The sequence below is a fragment of the Parasteatoda tepidariorum genome, chromosome 7, assembly GCF_043381705.1.
Source record: "Parasteatoda tepidariorum isolate YZ-2023 chromosome 7, CAS_Ptep_4.0, whole genome shotgun sequence".
Taxonomy (NCBI): Eukaryota; Metazoa; Arthropoda; class Arachnida; order Araneae; family Theridiidae; genus Parasteatoda; species Parasteatoda tepidariorum.
The window spans coordinates 57,977,283-57,992,060 of NC_092210.1; positions in this window are offsets into that span (position 1 = coordinate 57,977,283).

Genomic DNA, 14,778 nt, shown 5'->3' on the forward strand with positions numbered 1-14,778 from the left:
CTCAACTGTTTCTTTTACTGAGATTTAATGAGGGTTCGTTTAAAATTGATGAGAAAGTAAAGGGTGTCATTTAGCTGAGGAAGTAAATAAAAACTTGCTTGAATAAAAAGAAAATTAATTCAAAATAAATTTTTGATTTACTCAAAACTAAATCTTCTTTTAACATTAGAACTTCCTTAAAAATAGTATTTGTATTTTTCCAAAAATTATTACAGTGAATCCTCTCTGGAGCACACTCTGTTTCATATAGTTAATGGAGGTTGGTTGTTCTTAAGAGGACACCATACAGCGAGAGATAATTACCGCCGCAAATTCTCTTTCATTACTAATTTAAAACTTAAAGTATAGAAAAAGTGAGTTCAGACAAACCTAGAGTAAGACATGAAGTTTCAAATACTGAAAAGAAAATTTTAAAATATGCGACTGAAAATAAATTATGAGAAGATAACTTGTGATTACGTAACGGAGAATATCTTTTCTAATAATTTGCTTGCATTTTAATGTTTTGAAGTATTTTTTTCAGCTATTGAAACTTCATGACTTACTCTTAGTTTGCCTGAACTTTCTTTTTCGTTCCTTTAAATTAGTAATAAAGGAGTAAGATAATTTGCGACAAAAATTGTCTTCCGCTGTATGGCGTCCTCTTAAGAGGCCTTCATACCGACTGCAACAGCCACAAATCGCATGTTGCAGAAATTTGACGCATGCGCATTTCTTCCCTGCTCTCGATCGCCGTCGCACTGGTTTCAAGAATTGGATTGAGTTCAATTTTCCTAGCTGTTGCAGACCCGTGAGCCAATCAGATTTGTTTTAACTCGTAACCCACGATTCTCAGTAAAGCCTCCATTGACTTCAAATTGTTATCGAAGGTATAATTCGTTCACCAGGAGTTGACACTTGGCCCCACCTCCTCGGACGAAGAGTTCATTTCAACAAGGGTGGAGAAACGTCTCCGCGTTTGAAATTCAGACAACCCTTAATGTGAGTCAAACGCAAACAATGAATTCTTTTTTAGTCACTTACTTCGCTTCATCATCTGATATTATACCTTTCGTTACTCTAGCTAATTAAATATATTGCAGTAAAATGTCTCAAAAAGGATAAACTATTCACTCAAAAAAGAGAAATATCATCAAATTTATGAAATATTTAATGTTAAAAAAATGCACATAAATATTGCGAAATAAATATTTTTGTCATACGATCGACAGATAGCAACCTTGTTCAATATTGTTCACTTCCTTCTCCCAAAAATAGCGAAATAGTATAGTCGGATACCACGTGATGAAAGTGGAGCCAAATGCCAACTCCCGGTGAACGAACTATAGATTATTTTTCGTTTTAGTCAAGAATTAAGTTTTAGTCAGTGTCATTTTCTGGGTGCAGAAATATCCCTTGTGTTGTCGTCATGAAAACCGGATTGATGAATAAAATTAAGGGTTAATAAAAATGATATCTACTGATATAATGTGTAACTCCTTTACACATAATTATGAATGATAAAGCTATTTTAAATAAATAAACAACTATATTTTTTTGTTTAAGCTTGCATTTGATTTTATATCATGAAAATTAGCTGGCTTTAAAAAATGAGAAGAAGTTTGTTTGCTTGAGATGCTTAATGTTTCCTAAAATAATTTTATTTCTAATTTATCTTTTGAATCTAAAAAATAAATCACTGATAACATCGTCTTTGGTGCACTCTGACTGCAACACGAGAATGTAGATCCTTTTCAGAGATGGTCAAAAAGAGCTTACACGTGAGCCTAACCCAATATGTGTGCCCAATAAATCTAAAAATAAATCAGTGATAGCATCGTCTTTGGTGCACTCTGACTGCAACACGAGATTGTAGATCTTTCTCAGAGATGGTCAAAAAGAGCTTACACGTGAGCCTAACCCAATATGTGTACCCAATAGGAGCCCTACAATATTTTGAATGCATTTTAATCTGCTTATTTGTTTTGTTAATATTTTTTGGTTTGGAATCTTTTCGCGTTTCCTTATTTGATCCCTTCCCTATTTGGGGGAGTGGTTTGCCCGGCCGTTGGGACAGGTTTTGATGGTCTTTTCTAAAGGTTTTCTTGCTCAAAATACTTTTTTCTTGCAGGTTTCATGTACTTAAACCAAAATGCATAGGAGATTGATATTTACTTGTTGTTCTTATTGTACTTTTTTGCTTATTGTTTAATGACGCTAGCAATGTAAATTGAAATATTATGATTTTATATCATAATTATCTGAGAATAAACAAATATGACGGAAGAATATTAAGACATTTATACCAACCACGTTAAAGGTTTTTTGCGTAATACTTTTTTATATAACTGAAAACAAAAATAAATTTTATTATATGGGCAATTTACAAATTTAATGAAAGAGCTTCTGAAAAATAGCTCTTTAATTAAGCCTACCAACTAATTTTATTATAATAAGTAAACTAGTCCCTTTTTTTTATTTAATATCAGTGAAAATGTAATTAATGACAAATAGTAAAGGCTTTTGAAACCATTAGCTTATGAGGGAATAAACTCTCTAAATTGACTTTTATTCTTCAACTTTCTTTCTTTTTTCATATATTGATATTTTTTTATACTCTTTTATGATAATCTTTTATGATAAAAGTTCGTTTTTTGCCTTTTTTTTTATCGTTATTCTTTAAAATAGCTGATTTAGATATTGATCATTAAAGGAAACTTATACAATGCATAAAAATATACAGAAAAGAAATTTGCTCTTATCGCTAATTAAGGGCTTTAAATTTTCTACAAGTTCATTTTTTTTAACCTCCTATGATATTTTTATCCGATGGAAATTTGCAATTAACTAAAAAGAATGCGGCCATAAAATTTAAACTTAATGATGTTTAAATCTTGCGAACTTTATTTAGTTTATACAATAAAATATTTACTCTCAAAATTTCACTTTAAAGTGCTGAAATTCTTGGATAAGGTTTCAGTTAATTTCGCTAAAACATTATTTTACATAATTTTCCATCATTTTGCAGATGTTTGGTAAAATTGTTTTCTTTTCTTTTAAATTTCAAAGGAAGAAGAAAAAAAATCAATTCTAAATATACCGAAAGTTCAAAGAATATGCATGTGATTAGAATACGCATCAGATCACAGATCCAAAGATACACGAAAGCAATATGTTAAAATGATAAGGAGGCAATTATTTTAAACTTGATGCTTTAGCCTCGTCTCTTGTTTCCCTCTCCACCGATCTTGAAGATATTCTAGTTTTAGGATGATGGTGGAGTTTGGTGTCACACGTAACACAGTCCCTCGGGCCGGGATAGCCTGGTCGGTAGGGCGCTGGACCCATGTCCGAGAGTTCGTGGGTTTGAATCCCCCCGGCCGAAAACTCCCCGTGTAGTAAAGTGACTAATGCACGTTAAATCTGTCGAGTCGCAAAAGTCCTCCATGTTCCCATAACAAATCAAAACCTCTGTGGGTACTGGATTGGAGATCGATCGCTCTCTGATTTAGGTCAAAATTACGATCTGTGGATGAATGAATGGACGTATGAATGGGTTCGCCCTATAAACGGGTGTGACGTATGATGTGGCAGAAGTCGAATTCTTGGTCATAGATGGCGCCACTGGAAAACAAGAGCAATGGCACCCCCTCTGCCTAAACAGGCATACGTCAAAAACAACAACATAGTCCTTCAGTAGACTCTTTGCAAGATATGAGTCCCAGCAAATTAATGAAGTGAAGCATCGAGAGAGTGGATAACCACTTTGAACCGCCTGCGAAAGGACCGCGAGACTGCTGCATTGGTTAAATGGCTCGTTAAATGATTTTACCGTTGAGTACAAAATTTGAAACCAGGTCATCGGGCTACCAAAGCAGGACAGTCATCCCCTCTATAGGGGATCACAATTGTGATGGTATGTCTTTGGATCATCTTCAGGAATGCTTCCCAAACCATCGCTAATTTCTCATCGTGCAAAGTACTTATTACTATTAAATAAAGTACTACTACTTCTTAAAAGAACTACAACTACTAGTTATTTTTTGTTCATAGAAGCCTTTCTCGAGATATCTCCGTTTGAAACTACTTATGCATTATGCCTATTTTACGTTTTTAGTTACGTTTACTGTTGTTTAGTCAAAAAATGTATCTTAGGTATTTGTATCTTTGTTAAAATAGAGCTTTATTTCAATTTTAACTGTAACATTGAAAACATAATTTGTAGCTTACTTAAAAATTATTACTTTAAAAAATAGTCTATTTAAAGAAATACATTTTCTGAGCAAGTCTTAACTAATGAAACACAAAGTAATTTTATCACTAGAGCAAATATTTAATACCTTATATTTATAACAAACACAAAGATTTTAAACATTACGCTTTCAGATAAATTTACGGGCATGAAAAATACTTCCTGACAAACCTTAAAAACAGCATTTTAAGGTTTACTTATGAGAGAAAATAGATCGAATTTATTTTTTTCTCATCCTAAAAATCTATATATATTGGTTTTGATCAAATGCGGTACTTTCAGATATCACATATATTTTAAACTATTTAATGGAATATATATATATATATATATATATNTATATATATACATACATAATTTTAACTACAGATCTTGAGAGCGAAATGGATTAAGTCTTGTAATCAGTACCAAATATCAGTTTTATACTTAGCAGTTACATCAATAACATCTATAACATCACCCTTTTGAAAAGCAATATAAATAATCAAATACCATTTTATTATACAGTAAAAATAAAATTAATTAAAATTTACTATTTTTAAGAAAAAAAATTCAAATTGGAATTTATTCAAATTCGAATTTAACTATATTTTATAAAAAATAATACATATAAAACACCACTTCTTTAATTCTGAAAAGTTAAAATATTATTTTGGGGGATTATTAAAAAAATGACCAACAAATGCCTTATTAGGTATAAGTTTTCTGGTTCTGACTCAGGTTTTCGAATAACAATGGAAAGATAATATAAACCACCGACTTTTCATGTATTTTCTTTAAAAACTTTCACGAAATTCTTGGAACATATTTTAAGATAAACTTTATATAAAATGAATGTGATATCTGGAAAATTAGCTGAGACTATATCAAATCGATTCTTATAAGTTACAATCAATATCCTATTTCTTTCTTAATCGTGCAAAACTGTAGAAAGATTGTAGTTTTCTTAAATTTTTTAAAATGCCAATCGTACGTGGTAGTACTTATATTGCAAGCACTGATAACCTAAATAAAAGGTACTCACTTTTTCCTCAATTTGTGTTAGGTTAAAATTTGTAAAACTAGGCTTGGTGTTTAAAAAATGTTTTAATTTTATAATAGATAAATACTAAGTGTCTTCCTTCAAACTAAAAAGTATTAAACTTTTAAAACAAAGCAAATTTGCCTTATTTATTTTACTATACAGAACTTCAAAATAAATATTTGACTTTGCTCATAGTAAGGTAAAACAATTTTTATTTGAATGCAACTAGGAAAAAAAAACGTTAAGTCATTTGCTAATTGTGTAATTAATTTTCTTTTTAAAATAAAAATACTTCCGTATTTATGTAACTACAAATTATCCTTAACTTTAAAACAAAAATGTTAACGGTGTTCAAATTTGAATTCAAGATGCATAGGGACGAAAATAGTCTTCTGCTAATTGAATTGAATGTGCGATTGAATAAAATATAGCAAAAAATATTATATGCTGAAGTAAATATTTGCTTTGTTAAGTATTTTATTTCTTTAAAAATTAACTTAATACTTCCAAACAATTATCTAAAAAAAGTTTCAAAACTATTCAAATATATATTTATAATTTTTTCAAGTATATTTTAACAAAATATATACTTCTTGACTTTAAAAAACGTAATTGGTATTTATTTAGTAGAGTTTTTAAAACAATTATAAGGAAAAATATTTCTATTTCTTTTTTCAGTATAATTATTATTTGTCACATGAGATTAAAAGGTTCAGCTTTATTTATTTTTGTATTTTTCAATAAAAGTAAGTTTCATATATCAGACCTTTATTTCAATATAAAAAAAACGTAGTTTAATTGATTAAGAGTTTAGCATAAAAATTGTTTAATGTTTTGAAATTAAACAAGTTGAAAGCTCTAAATTAAAAGCTGTTTTTAAGTAAAGAAACGATTAAATTTAACTGCTGCGAAGAAGAAGTGAAATGAATTATTTTCAACAGTCGCAAAATTATTTAATCGAATGCTTTACACTATTGCATAGTTTCTAGTTATTAAAGAGGTGTAGAAAAAGTGTGTTTTAAGAGGAATCTCTTATAAATAAGCATAAATAAGTAATAAATAAAACAAATAATACAACAAATTTTTGGTACAGAGAAAATGGAGTGACAAAATCTATAATTTTGTAAAAAATGAGATACGCGTTTCCATCTATGTAGTTAAATATAGATTTTTTGAGAAATAAAAAAAACATTTCCGCAACAGCCCGTTGTGAGCCAGGAAGGTCGTAGATGTTAAGACTCTACTATTTCGAGACCCACTGTATGATTGTAGCAATGTGGTTAGCACTGCACACAGGCCACCTTTACTTCCCAGACAAGCTGGTACCCATTGATTTGAAGCTGAGTGGGCTTCAAGCGGCAACCGGGGATTGAACCCCTGTTCTTCACTCGCACAGTTCAGTGTCTTAACCATTGAGCCATCGTGGTTCATTTTTTTGCGAAATACTAATGTAATTAAATAAGTTACATTCATATTAATATTAGTTTTCTAAGGAAAAGCACACTCGTCAAAAAAGTACCATTTTACATGATTCCTATCATCATTTCCTATAATGTAAATTTTGGCTTAATAAGTGAACAAATAATAAACTAATTATTAATAAATTAATTATTAATAAATTAATTCAGAATTGTGGAAACAAGTCTTAAAAGTGTAATTGAATACTTGAAAGCGATGTCAGGCGTAAGTTAAGCCAATCAGTTTCGACACACACACGTCACGTTACTTGCAGGTATCCAATTAAATCTGATTCGGAAATTGCGTGACTCAAACTTTAAAGCTGTAACGTTAGCTGTAACAAAATAAAGCTTCAAGCTTTTCCTATGTTTCCCCACCCTGAATATTTCAAAAATTCGAAAAACATTTTATTGCATTTTTCGAATCTTTGTACCCTTCCTAATGTCTGTCTAAAGCGTGTGCTCGGTACCTAACTTCGTTTGGAAGTTATACCGGAAAGTAGAGAGTTGTCGCTAAGCAGGCAGAAAGGCCCGTTTGGCCGGATTAGGAGGGGCGACATTCTTTTTGTGTCTCATCCATTCTGTTGACGATATATGGACCTGGAATTGCAGAATAAAGGTTAGTCATTACTAATTTAATAATTTATTAGTTTGAACATAAGTCAAAACTTTAAACGCGTTTTTCTCAAAACGCTGTTTTCTGACCTAGCCTAACGTTTTTCTCATGATCCATTCAACGAAATAAGCTGTTCTTTATTTCAAATTACGTAAAAATATATTCTTTAGAAAGTAGCTTAGGATTTTTTTGATAATTTTATATTCCGATTTTATATTAATATTTTAATGAATATTTTTTTAATGAAAAACTAAACTTTTTTTTAAGTTGTTGCCATTTTGTTAATTTTGCGAATATCAAAAAACCGCTATGCTACTTTTTAGATAATGTCTTTATGTTTCAGAAAATCTAAACCAAATCGTTTTCCTATGTTTCAGGACTTCTAAATCCATGAGTCCAGTGAGGCGCTACTTCTTGATGACCAGCCACACACGGAGCTGCCACCAACTTATTTTTTATTATTTTGTAAAATAAAAAAAATAAAAATAGACTTAAATTGTAGCTAAATAACATTAAAAAAACAAGGAGTCTCTGCATTGTCTTTATTACTTAAAAAAAATTCAAGGATCACGTTAATATTTTTCCATTTCAGGGTGGAGTCCCCGCTTAAAGCTGTAACATTAACTGTGACAAAATAAAGCTTTAAAGCTGTAACGCTAACACGCCATGAACAACTACGTGATAACACATAACCCATGTGATTATTGTCAATTATTTAATTATAAATGGAATAAACAAGTGATTTCGCATAACTTTCAGGAATACTAATAAGGGGACGTATCTCTAAGATGCTATACACAATGATGCTTGAGCTTAACTGAATAAAATATAAAAAATAATTAATTACAGATGAAAAGGCAATAAACTCTGTTTTTGATTAGAAATGTAAGCTAGCAAACATTATCTTTTAAATATGCTAAAATAAATTATGCAAGAGCTAATGCTAAACAAATAAGAGTAATTCAAACGTCTTTCTCGAACGAACTAATTAAAATGTTAAAAGAATTTTTGTATGATGCTTTGGAGTATAGTAAGTAATATTTTCCTTTCCTACTTTAAAAGTCGTTAATAAAGTGTTTGAACAACTAGTTTTTCCATTTTTGAAAATAAAAGAACTATTTTTAGACGAGAACGCTGAGCGTTAATGAGGAAATCAGTGGTTTTTGATGTTATTCTAGGAAATGTGGAAAATCCCAGATCTTCAAGAATGCTCCACTCTCGTTATTTTACTGAACTTTAACTAAATAAAACATAACATTACAATAAATCCTTAAAGCAGAGTATTTTCCATTTCTGTAGAAAGAAAATAGCAAAAAATAATACAATTGTCTATTTTTAAATTTTTTCCTCGAGTGAGCGAGTTTGCGTAGTTTATTTTATTGTTCCCCAATTTAACAAACAAAGAGCTTACTGTCAAGTTTACAATCAAATAACATACTAAACTTCTTTCCTGGATTTTCTTAGAAGGACACCTACTGTTTCAATGTACCCCAAGGGAATGGCAATTGACTGTTTCACTTTGTTTATTACCAAAACACGTTTACTGCCAACTGTCATATTAGTTAGAATGAGACTAGTAAAGTCTAGGAACACGTTTTTAACGATTTTTAAATAACGATTTGTTGAAGTTGTTGTTCAGTATAGCTCTGCCAAAAGTACTAGACCAAGTGGGATTATGTTGAAATATAAATAAATAACTGTAGAATAGTCAAAAAATTGCCCATTAGGAAAGCTTTAAATCTGCTGAATAGATCACAAAATAAGGTCCTACTTTTATTTGCTGCAGAATTTTATTTCAGCAGCACCGAGACGCATTAAAAACAATTTATACAAAAAAGTTTAAATGGAAAGTTAAAGTGAAAATATTTAAAATTTAAATTTAAAACGAGAGTCAAAAGTTTCAATTCGTGGAGATTTTCGTTATCGAAAATATATAAGATTATTTATAAACATGAATATACTTTTCTACATACTTATATATGTATACACTTTTCGATCCTCCAATTTTCTCCCTCTTTTTTGATCACCAATTATGTATCTTAAATCTTTAATGGGTAAAAAAAGGAAATAAGGGATAAAATATGCTCATTTTTTATTATTATACAGGGTTATTCATAATTCCCTCCAGGGTTTCGAAGCGTTATAGTAAAAAAACGAAGACGAATATGGCAAAAAAGAACATATGAAATTATTCCTAAAGTATTCAAGTTTTAATTTAAGCAGTTGCCGGTAGATGGCAGTAACATGTACCACTGAAGATAGTTGTAGTAAAGAAAAATGGTGTTTGCAGGAGGAGGGAATTATGAATAACTCTGTATTATCTGAATTATTATTACTTTATTGAATTTCCTAGCTTGTTTTTTAGTCTTTTTGTAATTTCCTAGTGTGTCTGGAGGCTAAAAAGACAAACGAAAATTATTTGTCGACCTGTTTATATGACGGGTTTTATAATTATGAACAAACACAGATTTATTAATTTCTTTCGGTAAAATATTTACAGAGATATGGTAAATAATTATCATAAAAGGGCTAAATTTTTGGTCCAGTTTCATCACTATAATCCTGAAACGACATTTATCAGATTACGTATAATTCAGAAATTTCTAAGGAAAAAAAAATACATATTGCACAAATTAAAAAATATTCTGTTTATTCAGAAAAAGAACTTTTGGGGTTTTTTAATTTATAACTTAAAATGTAGTTTGTTTTAGCGAACTATCTTTTTTAAAGTTCATCCTTCAAACTATAGAGATTGTGAATCATGAGAAATCTTATCAATAAAAAGTAAAGCCTTCCTTCAGCAGCCTGTTGAGGGCCAGGGGGGTTATGTAGGTTAAGGCTCCACAATTTCGTAACCAAAGGCAAGATTGTAGTCAGCATTGCGCACTGGCCACCTTTATTTCCCAGATGGGTGGGAAGCCACTACTGAGGACCAAGTCATTGCAGCTCCATGAGATTCATATTTATTACAGTTAATCAGTTCTTTTAAAAGGGAAATTCGAAAAGTAGTTTTAACATGGGATTTGTTAAAATACTGTCAACGTAAACACATTCAAAAGTATCCTTGCAATGCTGTACCATAATATCGGTATCTTGAATCATAATTTGGTATGAATGCGTCTCAATTTTAATAAAGTATTAAATTAAAATATGGGCCCATTCAAAGTTAGCCATAGTATTAATCAAAATAATTTAATAATTACTTTATTATAGCTCAACTTAGTACCATACTAAGGGTACAGCAAGTTTGAACGGTATTACGGTTGATCACGCCCCATGATTTCTAACTGTTGATTTTAAAGTTGTAAAACAGCAGATTCTAAATGTTTTTTAATAAGCTGGTTGTAAGAAAATATTATCGTTCCATAACATGTGAACTGTTTGGGTTACAAAGGCATGATTAAATGCATCACTTTACATTCTATGTAACTAATATGTTATATGTCATTCAAATTACACAATAGTGCATTTATAGAATTATGTGATATAGTATGTTGTCTGATGAATGACGCAATACTACAATGTTGACTATACAATGCCTTTGATGTTGGCATCCCTTGTACAGATAATGAATATTAATGTATAGCATATGTGTACAATGTAGTACTACTTCCTTTATAGCAAAGTTGTCCTCAATCAGAAACCACGATAATATTGAATTAGAGAATAAAGGATTTAGATTTCCTAATTCGTTAATTCTGGTATATTCTTCTAATTAGGCATAGAAATGGGATGTATGAATGCTAATTCTTTAAAGAGTGATATGAATGATTGATATTGTAGATAGCGAAAATGATATGCTCTATTTTACCTTTTTGCTTTGAATAATTCTTTAAAAAAGAATTTTAATTTAAGAGTACAGGCCAGTGTAATGATATGCCACAGTCTTAAATTTTTCAGGAAAGCGTTTTTAAAGTTTTCTTTGAAGGCTCTGTCATCACCTGAAATAACGCTACACTGTAAAAAATTTTAGTGTATCTCAACGCCAAAAAAGGTGGCAACTACTTTACACTATAGTGGTGAAGTGGAATGCTGTGCCTAACTCTTCGTTCTAGATTTTCATTACACCAATGTTCTTTTGCAAAATTTGGTGCGAAATAGTCGACACTAATTTTTTTATTCAATGATATTAAAATTTATAATTATAGTAAGATAAGATACACATAAGAGCTAGTAAAGTTATTTTTACAACTCAATACATGGTAAGAATCATTAATTTAGAATGCATCTATTCTCTAATTCTTAAAATAAAACTAGTTTGCAAATCAAACATCAGGGAGAAAAACTTTAGACAAATTCAAACTAGGCTTAACAGAATGGAAGCGGATAGAATATATACATTATAAAATCAGTTAATGCAGTTCTCTGAGAGTTAAAAATTAAAATATAATTATTCTTATTACACAATAAAGAGCATACATGCATATTTAAAGACGAGTTTTTGTCTCTGTTGATGAATATATGCATTGAAAATGGACTCTTGTAACTTATTCTGCACTGGTGGACAAAATTAAGAGAACATCAGAATTGGATACAGCTTCAATGGGCTAATGTTCTCTTCACTGATGAGTCCAGATTCAGTCTATAACCTGATTCTGGATGGTTATTGATATGGAGGGAACCTGGAACCCGATACCATCCCATCAACATTATCGAAAGGGACCATTATGCTGGTGGAGGACTCATGGTTTGGGCAGGGATCATGCAAGATTCCCGCACGCCGCTCCATGTTTTTGACAATGGTTCCGTGAATGCCCAGAGGTACAGGCAGGAGGTCCTAGAGCCATATGTGCGTCTTTTCAGGGGCGCTGTTGGCCCTGAGTTCATTTTTATGGACGACAATGCTCGACCACATAGGGCTCTCATGGTTGATGAGTTTCTGGAAAGCGAGGATATTCAACGAATGGATTGGCCATACAAATCCCCTGACCTGAATCCTATTGAACATGCTTGGGATGCTCTTGGGAGAGCTATTGCGATGCGCCAACCTCCCCCTGAACCATTCTGGAGTTAAAACTTGCTCTGGTGGATGAAAGGGAGGGTCTTCCACAAGTCCTCCTTAACTCCTTTATTAACAGCATGCATACTCGTTGTGCATGCTGTCTGTCTGTCAGGGGTAACCATACACCATACTTGAGGCAACACACACTTTACAAGCCTCACTTTTATTGTCATCTTCAGCCTCACTTTTATTGTCATCATCAGACTACATTGGATTTATTGGCAATAGGTCTTGCTAGTGAATGGCACTTTCATTTTTGTTTTGCATACTATATTATCATGGAATTAGCTATGTCCATAACAAATTTCATTTATTTATATTCAGTATTTTTTGAGATATTTGGGAAAATGTCTTCCATCTCTTAATTTTGTCCACCAGTGTACATTGTAAACACGATTTTCTTTTTGGAGTTTCTTAAATTGAAATGGCACCAACGTTGGTGATTTCCGAAGTGAAAATAAAGGAGTAAAAATGCGAGAGTTTGGTATAATATAATCCAAATTTTGGTGTTTAGATTTAAATTATACTTTTTAAATCGTAAATATGAACGCTTGATGTAGTGTTAACTCGTAAAAAAGTGTTCTGTCGCACAATTTTTTGGGTTATTCAACATCACATTTGGAAAGATATTACATCACAGTTTTTACAGCATATTAAATAAATGATAAGCTGTTTTTACAATTGATGTAAGTTTTTAACATTTATTGATTTCTGAAAAGTTAGTTTTCGTTAATTCACTTTATCATTCATTGTCTATTATTGATATGAACGTAATGTGAAATGTGATAAAAGAAAGATCGAAGTTTTGAGAAAATGAATAACGTTTCTGATCTGATTCTTTAAAGAGTTTAAATGTTATTTTAAAGCTACATAGTTTGGATTAATGAATTTATGCTGATAATTAATATTGCTCATTGTATTTAGCATTTTTATTTAAATAAAAAATTTCGTCAAAATTCGCCATTTTTTTAAAGATTTTATTTTTAAAGAAATATTTCAGCTTTTTGTCTGCTTTTATTTTTCACTTTAATGGTAATTATTAATTATGAGACAGAGAGCGTGCGTTTATCAAAGTGGTCACGAAATGTTGTGCTCCTCATTATAAGTTAGGGATATATATATATATATTTATAATTATATATATATATGTATATATCTATCTATCTATCTATCTATATATATATATTTATATTGCTGCTAAGTGCATTGTCCATTTAAATAGGATTTTTTACTTCNATGTATATATATATATAATTATTTAAAATATTTGATTTAGAAACAGTAATCGTTAATTAGTAAGATGCAATAAATCGCAAAGCAATTGTTTAGGATGAATATTTTGTATATTATTTAATATTATATACTATATCATTTAATATCATATTATATTAATAGTAACAATATTATTTTTATCTTTATACATAAATCACTTTTATACTGTTTCTGAAACAGTCTAAGATCAATTTTGCCTGAAAGCTTAATAATGGCGTGTTTCAGAGAAGAAAAATATAAAGAAACTTGAAATTCACTTTATTTTTTATTGTTCATGCTAGTCTTATAGAATTATTTTAAGAAGCCATTCGGAATTTAATAGCTTGGATAGTATTAACTATCTTAAACGAAGGGAAAAATTTATTCTTTTCTACATCAACTGAATACTTAAATTAGGATCATTCTAATCTCCTTAAGCAAATTAGTCTGATTGTGGAAATCAAACGGATAAAATATTCATGGATGAATTATTCAAAGAAGGTAGAATATAAATGGATTTTGACTAGAAATACTGAATGACTAATTTCGTCACGAATACGCTTTAAAATCAGTTAATGACGGATCCATTAACATACTATATATCATGTAGTCAGATGACTATGTGATGAAATGATTAAAATTTTTTTACATAAATGATTGGAATTTGTACCATTATCCCCTACATAACTTAATTTGTACCAGTATCCCATCAAAAGTTTCTTTTTATTATTGATGAAAAATGCATGTATATTAATTAATTTTAGTAGAAGAACAAAGTATTCCTAATTATAAAAATTAATAATCACGCAAAATCTGAAGAAAAATATTGATTTACTGAGTTTGGAGAACAGTCGAAAATTTGAAATCCTTCATTATAATATTACTGTTACCGTAAAAGCCCGCAGTCTGGTAAATCGTAGGTTTTACTGGAAAAATTTAGGATTTTCCGAAAAGACTTGGTAGAATTTCAATGTATTCTTTAATGCGATTTAATTTCGGACTTTTACCAAGCCTTTGCGGTAAAAAACCTAGGTAATACCAAAGCCCTCTGAGAGTGATAAAAATCTGAAACGAGTTTTTTTTTTTACTATTGAAATACTTTTATTTTTTTTAAATTGTTGAAATCTTTTCAGTAAATATCTAGAGAATTGTGCGTTGTTGTTGCCGTGTCTATGCATACTGTGCTAGTACAAAAAT